General features: G+C 32.8%; 1 protein-coding gene across 1 annotated transcript in view; it reads left to right on the forward strand.

The window, feature by feature from the left end:
- SLO2 (slowpoke 2) overlaps positions 1-18,343 on the forward strand; it is a 231,383-nt gene that overhangs the window by 60,647 nt on the left and 152,393 nt on the right. The gene's annotated exons all lie outside the window — the stretch shown is intronic.

Here is an 18,343-nt window from a genome sequence, read left to right on the forward strand (position 1 = left end):
CGCGATAACGTCAGCTTAGGCTTTACATTTCTCGTGATGACGTAACATTTCTCGCGATGACGTCAGCTCAGGCTTTACATTTCTCGCGATAACGTCAGCTTAGGCTTTACATTTCTCGTGATGACGTAACATTTCTCGCGATGACGTCAGCTTAGGCTTTACATTTCTCGCGATGACGTAACATTTCTCGCGATGACGTCAGCTTAGGCTTTACATTTCTCGCGATAAGTAACATCATAATGGTATTTAAAAAAAGAACGTTATAGATGGTGTTACTATTAGTAAATCGCGCTTATTATTAGGAATTATTTTTTCAGTTTAAAACTACCAGGTCTTAGTCTACTTAGAAGTAATCAATAATTTAAATTAATTAAACTTAACTACCAGACATTTTTATACGACAGGCTAAATTTCTAGGTTCTTTAAAGTTTTTTAATTTTATTAATATTTAATTAAAATTATTATATGTTTATTAATATTTTTTAGTCGAAAAATATTTTTGTGGGGATAAAAATATATATTGAAAGTCAAGGTCGGCATTAGCCTAGCTGATTATTATTATTATTATTATTATTATTTACCTTTGGTGCCTTGGGTATTAGCTCTATTTAAAAAAAAATAATAATTCCTTAAGAAATGCCAGCCATTTCAAGCAGTAAAATAAAGATAAAATATTTCGTACAAAACAGACGTAAATCTAGCATAATGGATCTTTCAACTACTGTAAAAAATTATTCCACCATTTTTTTTTATAGTTCACAAAGTCACGTTAAGCTCTCAAGATCAAGCTAACGCGTCCCTTTCGGGTCGTGTTTTTTAAAATTCTTAAGCCTAAGACATGGCGATACCCTTTTCCGGAGAGCCATTTTCTTCTAGAATGAAAAAGATAAGCTAGCGAGGACGAAATATTTTACGGCTTTTATTTCACGCTCTGAAAAACCACGTTTTTCTCGACCGCCATATCCCAAAAGATAAACCCTCGAAATTAACACTGCGAAAGAATTATTTTCTTTCTTAAAACATCTAGTTCGCTAAGATGTTTTTCTCCCACCGGAAAAAAAAATTAAAAAAAAAACATTTCTTTATCTCGGATTGTTAAAAGCTAGTTTTCAAAGAATGTAAGATGTACTAATGTCCTCATTTCAAAAAACTATTTGTACTTTTTATTAATTTAAAATTTATGTTTGAACTAGAGATGAGTCGGGTCGGCTAGTTTTAAAGGCCGACCCGACTACACCGATTAAAAAATTATAAAGTTGAAACCCGACCCACAAAAATTATTTATTTCGAAAACCCGACCCAACCCGATGAAAAAATTGAAACTAGTGCTCGGAATTGTTTATTCATTATCCACAAATTTTCCGATTTATTTAAAAATTGTTGGTAAAAAGAATATCATTTTAACTTATTTAATTATGTTTTTTTTACGCAACCAATTATGTTTTTGAATAAAAGTGGCATTTGTTTAAATAATTGTTTGTTTTATTTTAATAATAGGCTTATTCACTTTCGATTATTTAAACATTTTACAATTTTTATTCAACTATTGGTTATTTAAATAAATATTATTTAAATATCGCCGAGCTTATTTTATTCATGGATAAAAATTAATCGAATGCCGAGCACTAATTGAAACCCGACACACCAAAAATTTTCATTTCGACCCGGCCCGGTTCGAGGAAATTTTAACAATTTCAAACCCAATCCGAACAGGCCCAATAAAATTGAAACCCGGCCGGATCCGATAAACTTGCACTTTTTATGTTTATAGTATACGCCTCCCAGATTGAAATTTTGTCAGTAGATGGCGCTTGGAGCGCTTTCAGAAACGGTTTAAAATTAGTGAACGTGCCAACAGTATGATTAACTCGTGATAATGATTCGCTTTCTGTATGTAGAGATTCGCTGTTGCGTTGAAAATAGAAACTTGAAGGCCCGATTACTAATATATAAAAATCCCGACACGACCTGTAGTCAGTTTTATGTAAAAAGAACTACTCGACCCGGCCCGAAAAACAAATATAAAATTAAACCTGCCTTTAGCGAGCCCAAGACTCATATCTACTTTGAACCGTTTTTATAATTACGCTTGTTAATATGTCTGTACCATAATTACTATGGTACTCCTTATAGTGTAAGCTATCGAACGAGTACAAACAACCCATAGTTTGTTTAAAATTGGTTGTTTATAACAGTGCCATCTGTTTAAAACAAATTGGGTTTAATTAAACTACTACTTGTTTTCCGATAATTTTTCAGCCAGCGTATTTATATTCCAAAAATCTATTTATATTATTATATTGATACAGTATTTATGTATTTATGTTTTAGTTACACGTGTAGCGTTTGTGGTACGTTTTGGTAATATGTCTGTACCATATTTATTACTGTATTCTTTATAGTATAAGCGGTCGAACTAGTACAAACAACCCATAGTTTGCTTTAAATGTGGTTTTGATAACAGCGCCATAGATTAGAAAACGCAAAATTTTGACACAAAATAAGGCAGGGAAAATATAGGTAAATAGTCAGGGAATTTGATTATGAAAAAACTGTGGTAACCCTGTAATACAGTACACGTGTAGATTTTGTGGTACGTTTTGGTAATATATCAGTACTATATTTACGATTGTATTCATTACAGTGTTAGCTATCGAACGAGTACAAACAACCCCTAGTTTGTGTTAAGTGTTATTTCGGTAATAGCGCCATCTAGTTAAAACAATTTGTCATAAATGACACCGCATCGTGTTTGTAGTCTATCGAAAGCTCCACGAGATATATTTTCATTTTTTGTTTTAAAATCTCACTATATCTTCTATAACTTCCACTTATATAAAATTTATATATTCATTATTTATTATATAAATTTTAGAATTTAATTATATTATATAAATTTTAGAATTTAATTATATTATATAAATTTTAGAATTTAATTATATTATATAAATTTTAGAATTTAATTATATTATATAAATTTTAGAATTTAATTATATTATATAAATTTTAGAATTTAATTATATTATATAAATTTTAGAATTTAATTATATTATATAAATTTTAGAATTTAATTATATTATATAAATTTTAGAATGTAATTATATTATATAAATTTTAGAATGTAATTATATTATATAAATTTTAGAATTTAATTATATTACATAAATTTTAGAATTTAATTATATTATATAAATTTTAGAATTTAATTATATTATATAAATTTTAGAATTTAATTATATTATATAAATTTTAGAATTTAATTATATTATATAAATTTTGTAATTTAATTATATTATATAAATTTTGTAATTTAATTATATTATATAAATTTTATAATTTAGTGACTTCTTACAATAATATATTATTTGTACTCTATCGAAAGGTCTTTTAAAATGATTTAACCGATAATGATGTTTCTTCATTTAATTTAAATTTATTTGTATCATAAAAATAACAATTTTAGACTCTAAGAAATACTTAAAATATTTGCATGTTTATTCCGCGTATGTTATTCCGTATATAAACCATCTTATTTTGTCAAACAAACTACTAAGAACACCCGTAAATAGAACTAGTGAGTCGAGGGTTTCCGAGGGAAATTCTTGCGGCATTCAAAATGTCGCTGTAAACTCCCAAGTTTGTCGTATTTCGTGCCCGCGCATTGAAATCGCGTCTGATAGAAAGTCAAAACCGTCTCTTTCAAAGCCGTTCTTTACGAGTCTGCCAAGAAAAGCTCCTCGGTGTAATAGTATCAAGTTAGGCCTTTGCTATTTCCATCTGTTGAATAATCTACCCGCTAGGTGGTGGCCTTTACGTACGGGAAACTTAAGTATGAAATCGTGTAGCGAATAATCTTGGGAGGACTAAAGTTAAAAGACTGATTGATATAGTCGTCATTCTTCGCTGATAGGAGTCGATAAGTGTGATTCACTGTTTCGTGTTTGTTGTCGTAATAAATCCGGATAGACTTTAAGGCTTAAGAACAATTTACAGCGTAGCTTTTTCCGCTCGCGTATGGATTTTTAAACCCTTTAAAAAACTAGCTTTTTACGTTGTTTTACGATCATCGATTTGGCGATATATCTGCATGTTTTCAAAGGGTTTCCCTTTTTATGGGACGTTTTTACGGGGGCCCGTTTACTGGAAGCAGTGATGGGCATTTTCTTGTTCAGTCGTTCAGTTGGCGCTCTCGGGTTTTTGAGGGGGAGCATTGACGCTCCCGTTCTTATGCTCTTTCTGAGCGATGACATTGACGTTCCTGTCTTCTCGCTATTTTTGAGTGGTGAACATTGACGCTCTCTTTTCGCCAGTTTTTGAGCGGTGAAATTAACGCTCTTTTTGAGCAGTGAAAATTGACGCTCTCTTTTCGCTCTTTTTGAGCGGCGAAATTAACGCTCTCTTTTCGCTGTTTTTGAGCGGCGAAATTAACGCTCTCTTTTCGCTGTTTTTGAGCGGCGAAATTAACGCTGTTTTTCGCTCTTTTTGAGCAGTGAAAATTGACGCTCTCTTTTTCGCTCTTTTTGAGCGGCGAAATTAACGCTCTTTTTCGCTCTTTTTGAGCGGCGAAATTAACGCTCTTTTTCGCTGTTTTTGAGCAGTGAAAATTGACGCTCTCTCTTTCGCTCTTTTTGAGTGGCGAAATTAACGCTCTCTTTTCGCTGTTTTTGAGCAGTGAAAATTAACGCTCTTTTTCGCTGTTTTTGAGCGGCGAAATTAACGCTCTCTTTTCGCTCTTTTTGAGCGGCGAAATTAACGCTCTTTTTCGCTGTTTTTGAGCGGCGAAATTAACGCTCTCTTCTCGCTCTTTTTGAGCAGTTAAATTTGGCTCCTCTCATTTTCGCACATTCCTGAACGGTGAAATTTGAGCTTCTCTTTTTTTGCTATTTTTAAACGGTGAAATTTTAAATCCTCTCATGTTCGTTTCGCGCTCTTTTAAAACGATATTTCACTCAAAATGACCAAACCGCTCAAACTGAGAGGAGAGCGCCCATCATTGCCCGTTTCTCCTTAGATGGTTTTTACGCGTTTTCTTCTTTCTGGGTTCGTTCGGTATTCGGCCACGAATAGACATAGGCATAGACAGCCTTTCGAAATATGTTTCGAGACAGATGCACACCCGCGTTTTACTTACCGGATGGTGGCCATCGATTTTGCAGTAAACGTGGGTACGATGCTAGGTCCTTCTGCGGTACTGAGCCACGCGAAATCGGTATTCACTATCGGTTATTGAAAGGTAATTTAGGCTTGACCTTTTTCTTCAGAGTTGCTCATAAAATTTAAACTATAATCTGAATATTTAGAAATTGCACAACATTTTAGCTTAAAGTGTAAAATGACGTGTGGCATCAGAAGTATATAATATGTATCTTGTTAGGAACGTATCCATTGTGGCATCAGAAGTATATAATATGTATCTTGTTAGGAACGTATCCATCTCTCTATACAGCTAATGTTGAACGATTTAATAATTAGCTAATATTGATTGTTTTTTCATTTTTTCAATTCTGTCGCTCCTGCCTTGAACCAAAATCCGGGCTACGCTACTGGCTGAAATTGCACCATTTAATGTAATTTCTAAAACTATTAACAATGTGGATTGTAAATAAGCAAATTGACGCCTGAAAGCAAACACCATGTAACATGAAATACGTGGTTTTTGTTTTAAAGAGCCTATTATTCGCAAACTTTTAATCCGATTTTTATAATTATATAAATTATAATTATATAAATTATATATATATATCTAATTATATTTAAAAATTTCGACTTTTACACAATAAAAGTTACTTTATTAAAAACAATAAAGGCACTACATGTTTCGACTCACCTAGCGACGACGTGAGTGAACGTCGAAACATGTAGTGCCTTTATTGTTTTTAATAAAGTAACTTTTATTGTGTAAAAGTCAAATTTTAAAAAAAATATCAAGATACACAAGAAAACGCCATCTCCAAGTTAATATATATAACTATTTATGTACCATATTTTAAAAAATACTTAATTATTGCTTTCAATCGACGTAATATTCCTGGTTTTCGTAGATAAATATTTTTCTATTATGAGACACATAATTTAGGTTTTGAAAGTTGGAAAATTTTTTCTTTGCAGTAAAATACCTAAATTTTATATCGTGTAGATTTATTAATGTTTAGTGTCATTCAATTTGTATCAAGTTTAATAATTGTGTTTAGTATTATTTAATTTAATTAAGTGAATGTTAAGAATCGTAGACAATAATTTGTAGTGTATAAAAAAACTATCTTCCAACTTTGTTTTTATAATTTCAGAAATAAATTGCTCTTAGCTTCTTTCGGCTCACTAACTTGCCATTCCTTTTCTCATAAAAATTTTACTTCATTGTATATTTTTAACCGCCTTTAAATATTATAGGGACAAGTATATATGATGTTCATTCATCTCAAGAGACCTTAGTCCGCTCCAAATAAAATAAATTTTGTATCTCGGGGAGAATACGAATTGTTACATTTTATTGTTTGTTTTAACTTTCGCGTTTTTATTCATCATAAATAAGTAACTCCCGGGTTGGCTGGTTTAAACCAAGTGAGTTTTTTTTAAACCATTGGTTTTTTAATAATTTGGTTGTTTTAATTATCTAAACATTATTCCAAAATGTTTGTACATTTTCTTACCGAAATGATTACATTTCTAAAACATTTACAAGGTGACCACATTGCCTATATTTTCAATACCTTCCTATAAATTCCTTAGGTTTTCTCAAGTAGTATAACCCGAAAACATTCCGTCGTCGTGTACCCTTCTGCATCCTATATTTTACTTTATTTTATCTACGGTTTTTCGATAAGAATCCTTATTTGTGCTTTTGGTTTTTCCTATATTTTCCTTTAATTCGCTTGAAAATTTCCTTTTTTTGTCTATAAAAATTTCGAGGCATTTTCCTGGTCACCCTGCATTTATACAAAATCAAAAATGAAACTAAAACTAAAACTTCGTTCTGGTAAGACTTGTAAAAAACGAAACCAAAACTAAAACTTTGTTCTGATCACGTGAGACTTGTAATAAATACTCGTATTAATTTTTAGTTGATTGGTAATATGTATGCACGGTTAAGCGAAAAATAGATTAATAGTAAAATAAAGCTGTGTTCTCATGAAACCCATTTGTGAGCAACCGTTTTGTACGGTATATTTGTAATATAGTTTATTAGAGTTCTTAGTCATAAAACCAGATGATTGTAATGTTTATTATTTTACTAATTAATTAAGTTGCTAATGATGATATAAAGGTAAGTTGCACGATTGTCTTTAAATCTCGTTTTAAATTAAGTGATTTTTTAAATCATTGATTTAAATCATCTATTATACTTAAAGGAGGAATGGCAATTCAGAGCGAAATCAATTAAATTAAATTAAATTTAACGAATATTATAATGAAATTTAACGAAGATTAATAGTGAAATTTAACGACGATTAATAATGAAATTTAACGACGATTAATAATGAAATTTAACGACGATTAATAATGAAATTTAACGACGATTAATAATGAAATTTAATGAAGATTAATAACGAAATTTAATGAAGAATAATAATAAAATTAAATGAATAATAATAATGAAATCTCAGTTTACTCAAGTTATTTATGAATTCGTCAAGAAAAACAGGCATACAAACTTTAAAATTCAATAGCACTGTTAGGCTGATAAACAATAACTTGTGTAATATAAAATAATTTAGAGTTTTGAATTACAATAAAAAGGCTTAGCCTAGTTCATTAAAATTAATCGCTTTCTTTTTATTACACAAAACTAAATGATAATATTGACATTAAACGCATTGATTAATATAAGTAGAAAAAGTACTTTTTCCTAGCTTGTATTTGTGGTCTATTTTTGGCTTACCAACGCCTGTAGAAGTGTTCCACACGCAATGCACTCGTGTACAGGGAGATGCTGACATTTAGGCTAAATGGTTTACTACGTTTTAAAGACTGCTCTGGTATTAAACGTCGATGTAGCTTCTATTTGAAACCACTAGGGGGCGGTGCGAAATTGGTAACTCATTATTTGTGCCGTTTAATATACTTTCTTCCATTCAGAGAACCTCCACATGTAGTTCATTAACGTTTTGTCTCGTTATTACACCATGATTTCATTAAACCTATTAAGCCTATAATAAGAGAAGCCTCTAACTTCCCCAAAATCGGAGGGATACAGATTTGCTAAGGCGGTATGTGGCCAGAAAAAAAAGTCCTCTCGATATATTTATAACGAGGGACTTTCGGCATACAAGCCTTGCCCGCCTTTCGCGTTTAAAGTTTTAAACCAAAGATGATCTATACCTACGTTTCAGGTGGACCAACCGACGTTTTGGAGAGCAAACTACTTAGACTAGAAAGACTAAATATAGCGCTCAATAGATTCACTAGTCCTAAGCCGCGTTAATTTCTTCTTTGATCCGTGTCGAAAACAAGACGTTTCAAAAGTTTTACGTTGGCGGCATAGGGAGTAAAGCTGGTTTCACACTCGACGGAAAATTAGCAGCGTAAAGTTGAACGTTAGCGGTATATCGAATGGGAATCAATTTTCAGCTCGGCGTTTATTATCGTCTTTCCGGCATATTTTCCGTCGAGTGTGAAACGAGCTTCTCTTAAGCTACGTTCACACTTACCCCTTAAATCGCTTCGTTCAGGTGATGATTATTTCAAATAGGCTAAAGGCCCATTTCATGCTCGCTGGTAGCGGATAAAAATTGTCAAAATTCGCATCCGCCACTCGCTAGCGTGAAAATAAAGCAAAAATATCTGTTTGAAACAGATCGACGCGGAAAGTGAAAAAGTGTGTAGCGGAAGCGGATTTTGAAGATTTTTACCCGCTACCAGCGAGCATGAAAATGGGGCTTTAAGGTTATGATTATTTCAAATAGGCTCAACTTTATGATTATTTCAAATAGGCTTAAGGTTATGATTATTTCAAATAGGCTCAACTTTATGATTATTTTAAATAGGCTTATGGTGATGGTTATTTTAAATAGGCTCAAGGTTGAGCGAGTTTGTTACGTTCTATTAAAAAGTGGGTCGAATTTTGATACAATTTAATAGCACTTAAAATACCACTTAATTTAATTTTAAATAATAATATGATAAAATAAAACCCACTATCTAGAACTATCATCGTGCGATCCAAACGTGTTGCGAAGTTATTTGTTGTAAACCTGGTTCCTTTCACTCGGGTTCTCAAAAGCCAGGTTCACACTTACCCCTAAAATCGCTTCATATTACATAACTAGTTTTCAAAACCAACGTGAGAAATCGCTTCGTGTTGGTTCGGGAAGCAACTCGTCCAAGTCAGTTCGCTCAGAATCGCTTTCAAAACGACAAGGCGGGGAAGTAAAATTGCTCGTATTTTCCAAAATAATAGGGATAAAATTCTAAATAATGTAAAATAATATTACTATATGTATAGTAAACATTATTAACTAATTTTTTTGGGATACATTTTAGTATTTCCCAAATTCTGGTCATAATTCGAAATGACGTTAAGCCTTGGCTATAAGCGAACCGAGTTGAAGCGACTTCGCACGTGTGAACCAAGAATTATCGTAGGTGGTCAAAACTGGCATATAAACCGACCTAAACTTGGTTTTAGGTTTGGGGCTCTAGTGTGAACGTGGCTTTATTATAGGCTTCTGATTAAACATCCCGCGTAATTAGTATTGAATCGTCTATCTTTTGTGACCTATCTCAACCTGATCGGACAATTATTTAATTTTTAATCAATTAATTAGTGGGCGAAAATTGCATTCCACTCCAAAAAACGGGAAGCTATACTGATTTGAATGCCACTATAATTTTTCAAGAAATCAAGCATTTTCAGCTCCTAACTGCGAAGCCAGAGCATCAAGTATCAACAGAACTAGAAGAATATTTTCCGTCCATAAAAACCAAGGCTTCAAACCCATTATTCACTTTTCTCGTCAGAACTCTTCCTTTGGAATCGGCCGTTTGTTCCGCTCTTTGTGTTATTATCATTCTTCAAAATTTATCAAATTATTAAACTGAAAATCTGTTTAGAAATATGTAATTTCCTTAGGGTAATTTATTTATAATTTCCTTGAAAAATGACGACTCAGTAAATTAGGGTTTTTTTTATATGCAAATTTCGTAAAATGCGCTCATTTATTTTGATAATATAATTTATAACCCAAAATCCGTTTTAAAAACGTCCACAGGAACTCATACTTACTACTAGGAATCACGAATTAATTATACTTTTCCTTACTAGCGGTACACTGTTGGTTGGGTGACAGAGGAAATTGGTAACTTGGTTGAAAGCAAATGATTTTCTTGATTATTTGGCCCCTCACTTCTCTTCCAGGATTGCCACGGTACCTGGAAAACCTGGAATTCCTGGAAAAGTCAGGGAATTTTAAAAATTAATCTAAAAATCAGTGAAATGTCAGGGAATTTAATATCGATTGCCAATAGGAAACTTTTTTTAAAATATAGGTTAAAAGATACAAAATAAGTCAGTGAAAATCTCCGGAGATGGTGAAAAGTCGGGGAATTTGATTGGGAAAAAACTGTAGCAACCCTCGGTTACACTGTATCTATGTCACTTTTCTTCAGCCAGAAACTAAAGCGGAGGTTTTTCTCCTGAATTTTTCCTCTGTCTGGTGGTTTTGTTATCCTTCTGTTTGTGGAGGGCGGCAATATTAGGTGCCGGAAAAGTAGTTACTTGTGGTTTCATTCTGGGGTGACGTGAAAGTTTAACCAAGTTTCTGATTTCGCTATACGGATGATCTCAGTCCGTTTGGGTCGGCAAAGATTCTCTAATGGGCCTCGTAGACTCCCTTTTCTCTCTTTTCTTTGGACTTTGGACTTTGGACTTTGGACTTTGGACTTTGGACTTTGGACTTTGGACTTTGGACGGCGAGCTGAAGGGTTTCCCGGGGCTCGTGAATATGCTCTCCAAAAAGGGAAGCCAGGCAAAAAAAAAAACTGGTAAAAACCGAGGAAAATGGAAAAAACGCATTTCAGGCTAAATTAAAAATTGATATATTTATGCTAGTTACTATACATGGTTTCCACACGTCAGGGAAAACAGGGAAAAGTCAAGGAATTTAAAAATGGGCGTAAAATGTCACGGAAAGGTCAGGGAATTTTAAGAACTTTTAAAAAGACAGGGATAAGTCAAGGAATTCAATATTATCTTGATACTTTTTGAAAATAATTTTACTCTAGTTATCTGACAAATTCTATGATTATTATTTCGTTCATTTAAAGTTTTGTTATTTTTTTTAACGTTGCAATAATACTTTTGTACTGAAATGTAGGTTGATTGCAATTTATAAACTTCTGAAAAAGTTAAATATAGAGCTAAAAGTGTCTTATTTTGTTTTAAAAAGTCAGGGAAAATCTCTTAAAATGATCAGGGAAAACAGGGATTAGTCAGGGAATTGGAATCTGAATCTGAAAATATTGTGGCCACCCTGTACTAATTTGGTCATTGCAAATAGAAGAGATGAAGAAAAGCCAGAAGAAACTTGAATAGAAGAATATCACTGCTTTTATTATTTATTTTATATTGAATTTGACCACTAGATGTGGAAAAAACCATGGAAATACGTTTTGCCACATGGTTTTTAACAGGTAAACAACAGTTGGAAAAAACTGCGGTTTTTGGGTTTCTAGGCGCGCGGGGGTTGATTTCTGTGGCGCAATCGACCTTCAAGTTGTTTCCTTCAACTTTCTCTTCATTTCTCTGGCGTCAGTTTGGCGAGTTTCGGGGGAGGTTGTGAAAAGGATGATAAAATTAGCGAATAGGTAGATTAGTCCATTATGAAAAGGGATAATAAAGCTAAACCCTAAACAAATTTGAAGAAATTTTAAAACTTAATAATAGCTCGTACCGATAGGTCTTCGAGCGCACAAAAAGACGCGAAATTCGGACCAAATAGATCTTCGAGTGAAAAATTAAATGAAATAAAATAGCCAGAAATTCCAACGGTAGACCGGTTTCGTTCTATTTGGGACTCGTCAGTACCGTGCGGGAAATCTGGCTCACGACTATTAAACCGAAAAGAGAAACTAAGCCTAAACATTAAAAATTTCAAAACGAGTTGCGTAGCAACGGAAAGCCGAATAGGGGAAGAGTCGTGGAGATTAGTATATACGCAATGTTAAGTTAAAATTTGTTTATCGTTTAGCTTTATTATCCTTTTTCATAATGGACTAATCTACTTATTCGCTAATTTTATAGTCCATAGGTGGTTCCTTTTAACTTAACATTATTAAAAGGATGGTCAATGGGAAAGGTTTAATACTTAAGTTGAATTTTGAATGTGAATTCCATGGGTCTACTTAATCGCTTTCACTTTACCTTTATCACTGGGTTTCAGGGTTTGAAAACAAAAAACCCAGTGGGTTTGGACCCACCCACTTCGTAAAAAACCCACTTTCAAATCTCAGATTTTAAATGAATGTGCAATGACCACTTTAATATATATCTGTTAGGCTGAATTGTAATGTGATACAAACTTTACTAAGTTAACTGGCTTGTTAACTTGAAACTTATAACTTGGTAATAATAATCAGCTAGGCTAATACCCAAGGCGCCACCTTAGGCCGAAGTCATCTAGCGACTTATAATGCCATTAATTTAGGTGGCCATGTTACAATGCCCTTCATGCCACGCGAGCCAACAGCTCCTTAGACCAACTATTACCGTTAACCTTAACAAGTTTTTATTTAAAGAGGAAACCGAAGAACTCGGGGGGAAAATCCCTTTACCCAGTGGGGAGAGAACTTGCAAACTCAACGCGGAAGGAGTAATTCCGTGTTTTGCACCCAGTCCTTTCGTTAAGCTTTGCAGTATCTATTTACTTTTACATATCTTCTTATACAAATATGGAAATTGTATAATAAATTAAAAAACCCACCCAAATGAAAAAAAACATTAAAAACCCACTGGGTTGGGGTTTTTGAAAAAACCCGGGTTTTTTCGAACCCTGCTGGGTTTAAGGGGATTTTAGGGATACCAAATATCAATAGGATCGGAATATTAGAAGGGGTTCAAGTATTATTTAACATTAATACATGTTAGACCTAATTGCGTGAAATTTTACGCCATCTTAGCTTTTGCAATTGCCCTGACATCTAGTGACTGCGCCAGTTGGCTGTGTTCTCAAGAGCGTAGAACGTATTGAGGAATTTGAGGTCGGAGTTTTGTGAATAAACGTATTTTGCGAGGTAAATGTCTTCAAATATACCAGAAATAGCGTTTAAAACAAACTTGAAATCTTTACTGAATGCTATTTCTTTAGTGCTATTTTTTAAGTTTGCTCTCAGTTCAAGAAAAAGTACTTTTAATACATATAGCTCGCTTAAGCCTTTGCAATTGGGATTGCGTTACGCCAAGATTGTAGTACGGACTTCGAGTAGTGCGAACTTCACCAAATAATATTATTCGGGTGCCGCCACCAGATGTCGGCCAAAATTCTGGCGTCACTTCTACAACATGAAGTTTCCTATCTATATACGAAGTTATTTTATCAATGGATATAATAATGGTATCACACGGAAGGAATCAAACACACTTTCAACGTATATGCACACTTAAAATAACATTAATGGGAATATTTAATACTTGAGATGATAATATTTTTGTACTTATTTTTCAAGGCACCGTTCCCTTAGGCACAAATAAACAAATGGATTTTTATATTTTGTTGAGATTATGCGTAATATGGAGAATATGGTTTTATGAACAATATAATTTATGGTTAATCCTGTTTCTCATATACAGGGTGTTTCAAATTGTTATGCAAAAATTTTAAGGAGTTGATAAGTATTGGTTTTGCGCTTGTTGCAGCATACTTCCAGAGGCTAGTAGGCCACACTTCGAAGCTCTCTGGCACTCTTTTAACTAATCGTAGGAAAATGAAAAAAAAAACAGGCATACTTCTCAACTCACCCCCTACAACTCCTAACGTTTTTGCACAACCTTATGAAACATCCTGTATAACAATAATACCCTTGGCACCACCTTAGGCCCAAGTCATCTAGCGACCTATAATGTCTTTAAACTGGTGGCCGGGTTACAATTCGTAGGAAGGTGGTGGAAAGCCCTTCATGCCACGCGAGCCAACAGCTCCCTACACTCACTATTACCGTTAACCTCTACAAGTTTCCTTATAATAGTTAATGCCGTACGAAATAGTTATAGATCTTAAATCAAATTTAAAATGATATTATAATTAGTGGTGCAAATATTCTCCATAACGAAAATAATTACCATAATAATTATAGAAGCAGATGCTGAAATTCCAAAGAGGTTTTTTTTGGAACGTAAAAACCTGGGCTGGGGCTATTTCGCTGATGTTGTTTTTATTACGTCGTGAGATGGCGCTACACAGCATTGGGGGACATTAAGCCTTCGCTGAATAATAAGTACGCTTGCTCAACAGAAGCGTGAAAGCGTAGAACCTCGAGGAAAAGTAAGGCTAAGAATGTATTTAATATTAATGGCAACGCTTTCCGAAATGGAGAAGGCAAACAGAGCATATACGGTACCAAGAACGTATTTATATTACTGAGAACGTGCGAAGGTATCACAAGTAGAGGCCATGTTTAGAAATCCGTAGATGCTAATTCTAATTTGTAAAGATGGACACTCTTAGTTGCCTCGGGTTCGATCCCAGCTTGTGGCACAGACGAGGAAACTACCCGAGGGGTTTAGTTTCGATTTGGTTCGAGCTCAGGGGGTTAGGAGTTCCCCCTATCAAAATATTAAAAAACCTTTTTTTTTGGGAAAAATGTAAACTTCAAATATATAAATATTTGGGTATATTTAAAGGAAAAGTCCAGGTTAGGTAAAACTTGGGTCTATTTGAAAGATCATGTTTAAATAAACTCAAAAATATCAGTCGTAAAATTGTATCTTTTTTTAATGACGAGAAATTAATTTTTAAACACGCGAAATTTACCCGCCAAGTGAGCTGCCATTTTCTTTCGCCTTCCCTCCGCAGACCGCACGCGGAGCAAGCGCGCGCGGGGAACAGAGCGCGCGAACAGCGCGTGATTTAAGTCCTAAAACGTCACCGCGAAACAAAATGGCAGATCGCTTGGCAGTAAATTTGGCTCGTTTAAAAATTAATTTCTCGTCATTAAAAAAATATACAATTTTACGACTGATATTTTTGAGTTTATTTAAACATGATCTTTCAAATAGACCCAAGTTTTACCCAACCTGGACTTTTCCTTTAAGTAAATATGAGAATTGGGTAAATTGTATTTTATTTAAAATGGGGTAAAAATATCTGTAAAATTGTGTAAATTGAGCAATTGTAGTAAAATTGGGTAAATTGAGCCATTGAAGTAAAATTGGGTAAATTGAGCAATTGAAGTAAAATTGGGTAAATTGAGCAATTGAAGTAAAATTGGGTAAATTGAGCAATTGAAGTTAAATTGGATAAATTGAGCAATTGAAGTTAAATTGGATAAATTGAGCAATTGAAGTTAAATTGGATAAATTGAGCAATTCAAGGGAAATTTCGGTAATAAATCAAAATCCAGCTTAATGATGAATATTGATATATTTTGGATACATTTGATAAAATTAAGTAAAACAGATGAAATTGGGTGAATTGGATAAAATTCGGAAAAGTTAACGATTTCGGGGTTTTCAGGTTAAATTAGAGAAATTTTTGTTATTTCAACCATAAATTCGCTAAATTTGGGTGAAATACAATAAAATCATGAAAAATGAATGAAATTGGACAAACTTAAAATTGAAATCAAACAAAATTTTAAATATTTCAAGCATTTGGGTAAAATTAAGGAAAGTGGCGGTAAATCCATCAAAATCTGGGAAAATTGACTTAACTCGTATAATTTTGGTATATTCATCTTTATCCAAAGTAAAAATTTAAGCTCTGGTTTTTCTCGGAAATCTGCCGATAGCAGTAAATAATACTGATAATAATAATAATAATAATAATAATAATAATAATAATAATAATAATAATAATAATAATAATAATAATAATAATGTAAATAATACTTATAAATATTGAGAAATTTTGAGCACTGTAGGTAAAATTTAGTTCTAGTAAAATCGCTGAAAATTTAGGAAAATGGAAAAAATTACATGGGTAAACGTTGAAAATTTGGGTTAACCTAAGAGAAATAAACAAATCAAATAAATTGCGAATATTTCAAGCATTTGGAATAAAATTAAGGGAAATTGCGTTAAAGTTTTGGAAAAAATGGGCAAACTAACATAGTTTATTCACGTTTATTTCTCATTTAATAAAAATTGTAAAATTTTAAGCATTGTATATAAAATTTAGTTTTGTTAGGGAAAATCGCTGAAACATTTAAGAAATTGGGTAAACTTTGGAAATTTGGGTTTATGTAAGAAATGTTAAACAAATTCAAAAGGTGTGCAAATATTTCAAGCATTTTGGGTAAAATAAAGGAAAGTTGGGCAAATAGCAAAATTGTACAAACGTTTAAAATTCTGGTTAATCCGTGTTCATTTAGGTAAATATAAGTAAATATGGAAAATCAGTCATAAATGTTTAAAACCATAATTTCCACGGTAATGAGTATAATTAGAAAAAGATATATACAATGACGGATACTTCGAAAGGAAAATCAGGTTATACTTGAAATTTCTAAATTTTAAACAATTTTTGTGTTAAGTATCACCAAAAATTCGTCTAAAAATTGCGTAAAGCTAGAAAATTTCCAGGGTTGACAAAATCTGTTTTTTGTTTTTCTTTTTTTTTTCTAAAAGAACAAAAACACTTTTTTTATTGTTTAAACCTAAAAAACGTAAACAAAAACAACATTTAAAAAACTTTGTTTAAAACACGTTTTTAATTTTACTTATCAATAGGCGGATACATTTTTTATTTGTGAAAATAAATAAAAATAAAACTGTCTGCGATTTATAATAACAAAATTAAAATAAATTAATATTTGAAACTGGATTTATCTTATTTTTAACAGACTTCATTATTAATTTTATAAAACTATTAACAATCGAATATTTATCGATATAAAATGGATTAAAAATACGTATTCATATTAATTTAATTACCTACATACGAATTAACTTTGGCCGTCCATTATTTCCCTTCAAAATACCACGTCATGTATTTGGACGGAAATCGAAAGGCTGCATTATCAAACCAGCGTAATTCGGCCAAAGCATCGGTCGATTCCTCTATAAATTAGCTTACGAAAGGTGAAACGCTACACCGTCCGAATCTGCTCGGCGGCGATAAGCCTAGGCCTCTATTCAGAGAGGCAAATTAGAAACTTAGAAAAGCCGTTTGTTAGATCCCTTTTCAAAATTCGCCCGTATCGTCCAATTTTCCAATTAATAAACGTATATAATTATCAAATTACAACCAAGATTCCGCGAAGTAGCTTTTGTTCCCCAGATTCAAATACCACGGCTTTATTTTAGGCTTAACGGTATGATCTTTATCAATATCTGAATGTAGCTTTCTAGTCACGTTTTAAGTATAAATGACTGTAAGCATAGTCGAAGAGGAAACTAATTCCCCTAGACACAGAATCAAATCATATCATTGGTTGCCTAAAACCGAGCTCTTTCGATTGATGTTTCCGCCGGTGACGTTTTCCTTCCCCCCACCACGAATTTCCGGTAAATCGGCGGAGGGAATTTCGATTTTGGCCTGTTAAGGGGGAAGACTGCAGTGGCCATTGTCTACTTTTGCGCTATTTAAAGCTGAACTATTTTAATTTTGTATTTTAACTTATAAAATTAATATTTAAGTGTAGAACAGCCGCTTGTTTAGTGCCTAAAATAATTTTGACAATTTTAAATTTAAAAGTAATTAAGTTATTACGTTTTAATTCGGACCCCCGAAGCTAAACAAGTTGGGCAAGCGCCCAAACTACCCTTTAGTTAGGACCTTATATCTCGTTAACTATTAATATTAGAATTATCAAAATTATTTTAAGCACTAGAGGAAGGTTCAGCCTAATAATAAAAATATAATTCAATTATGTAATTGTTAAAACAGAAACGTTCAGCTTGAACGAAAAAGAGGTTTTTACTGTATTCTTCCCCCTTAACGGTTGAATTTCTAAGTATACCCGCGCGCGTTATATAATTTTATAAAACACCGTCTATTTCATTATATTTCAAAGTGATAATTAATTAATTAACAGAGATAAGATTTGAAAATAGATGTTATATTTTATTTTTAGTACTACAAGTGGGCATACCTAAAACAAATTCCGTTTGGTGAGTACAGGGTAAGTATAGAACGGGTAATGCCGACATTACCACGTTGACGTTCATAAACTTGAGATTTGATGATAGTTT

Source organism: Leiobunum rupestre, chromosome 5 (genome assembly GCF_980474605.1).
Source record: "Leiobunum rupestre chromosome 5, qqLeiRupe1.1.hap1, whole genome shotgun sequence".
NCBI classification, from domain to species: Eukaryota; Metazoa; Arthropoda; class Arachnida; order Opiliones; family Sclerosomatidae; genus Leiobunum; species Leiobunum rupestre.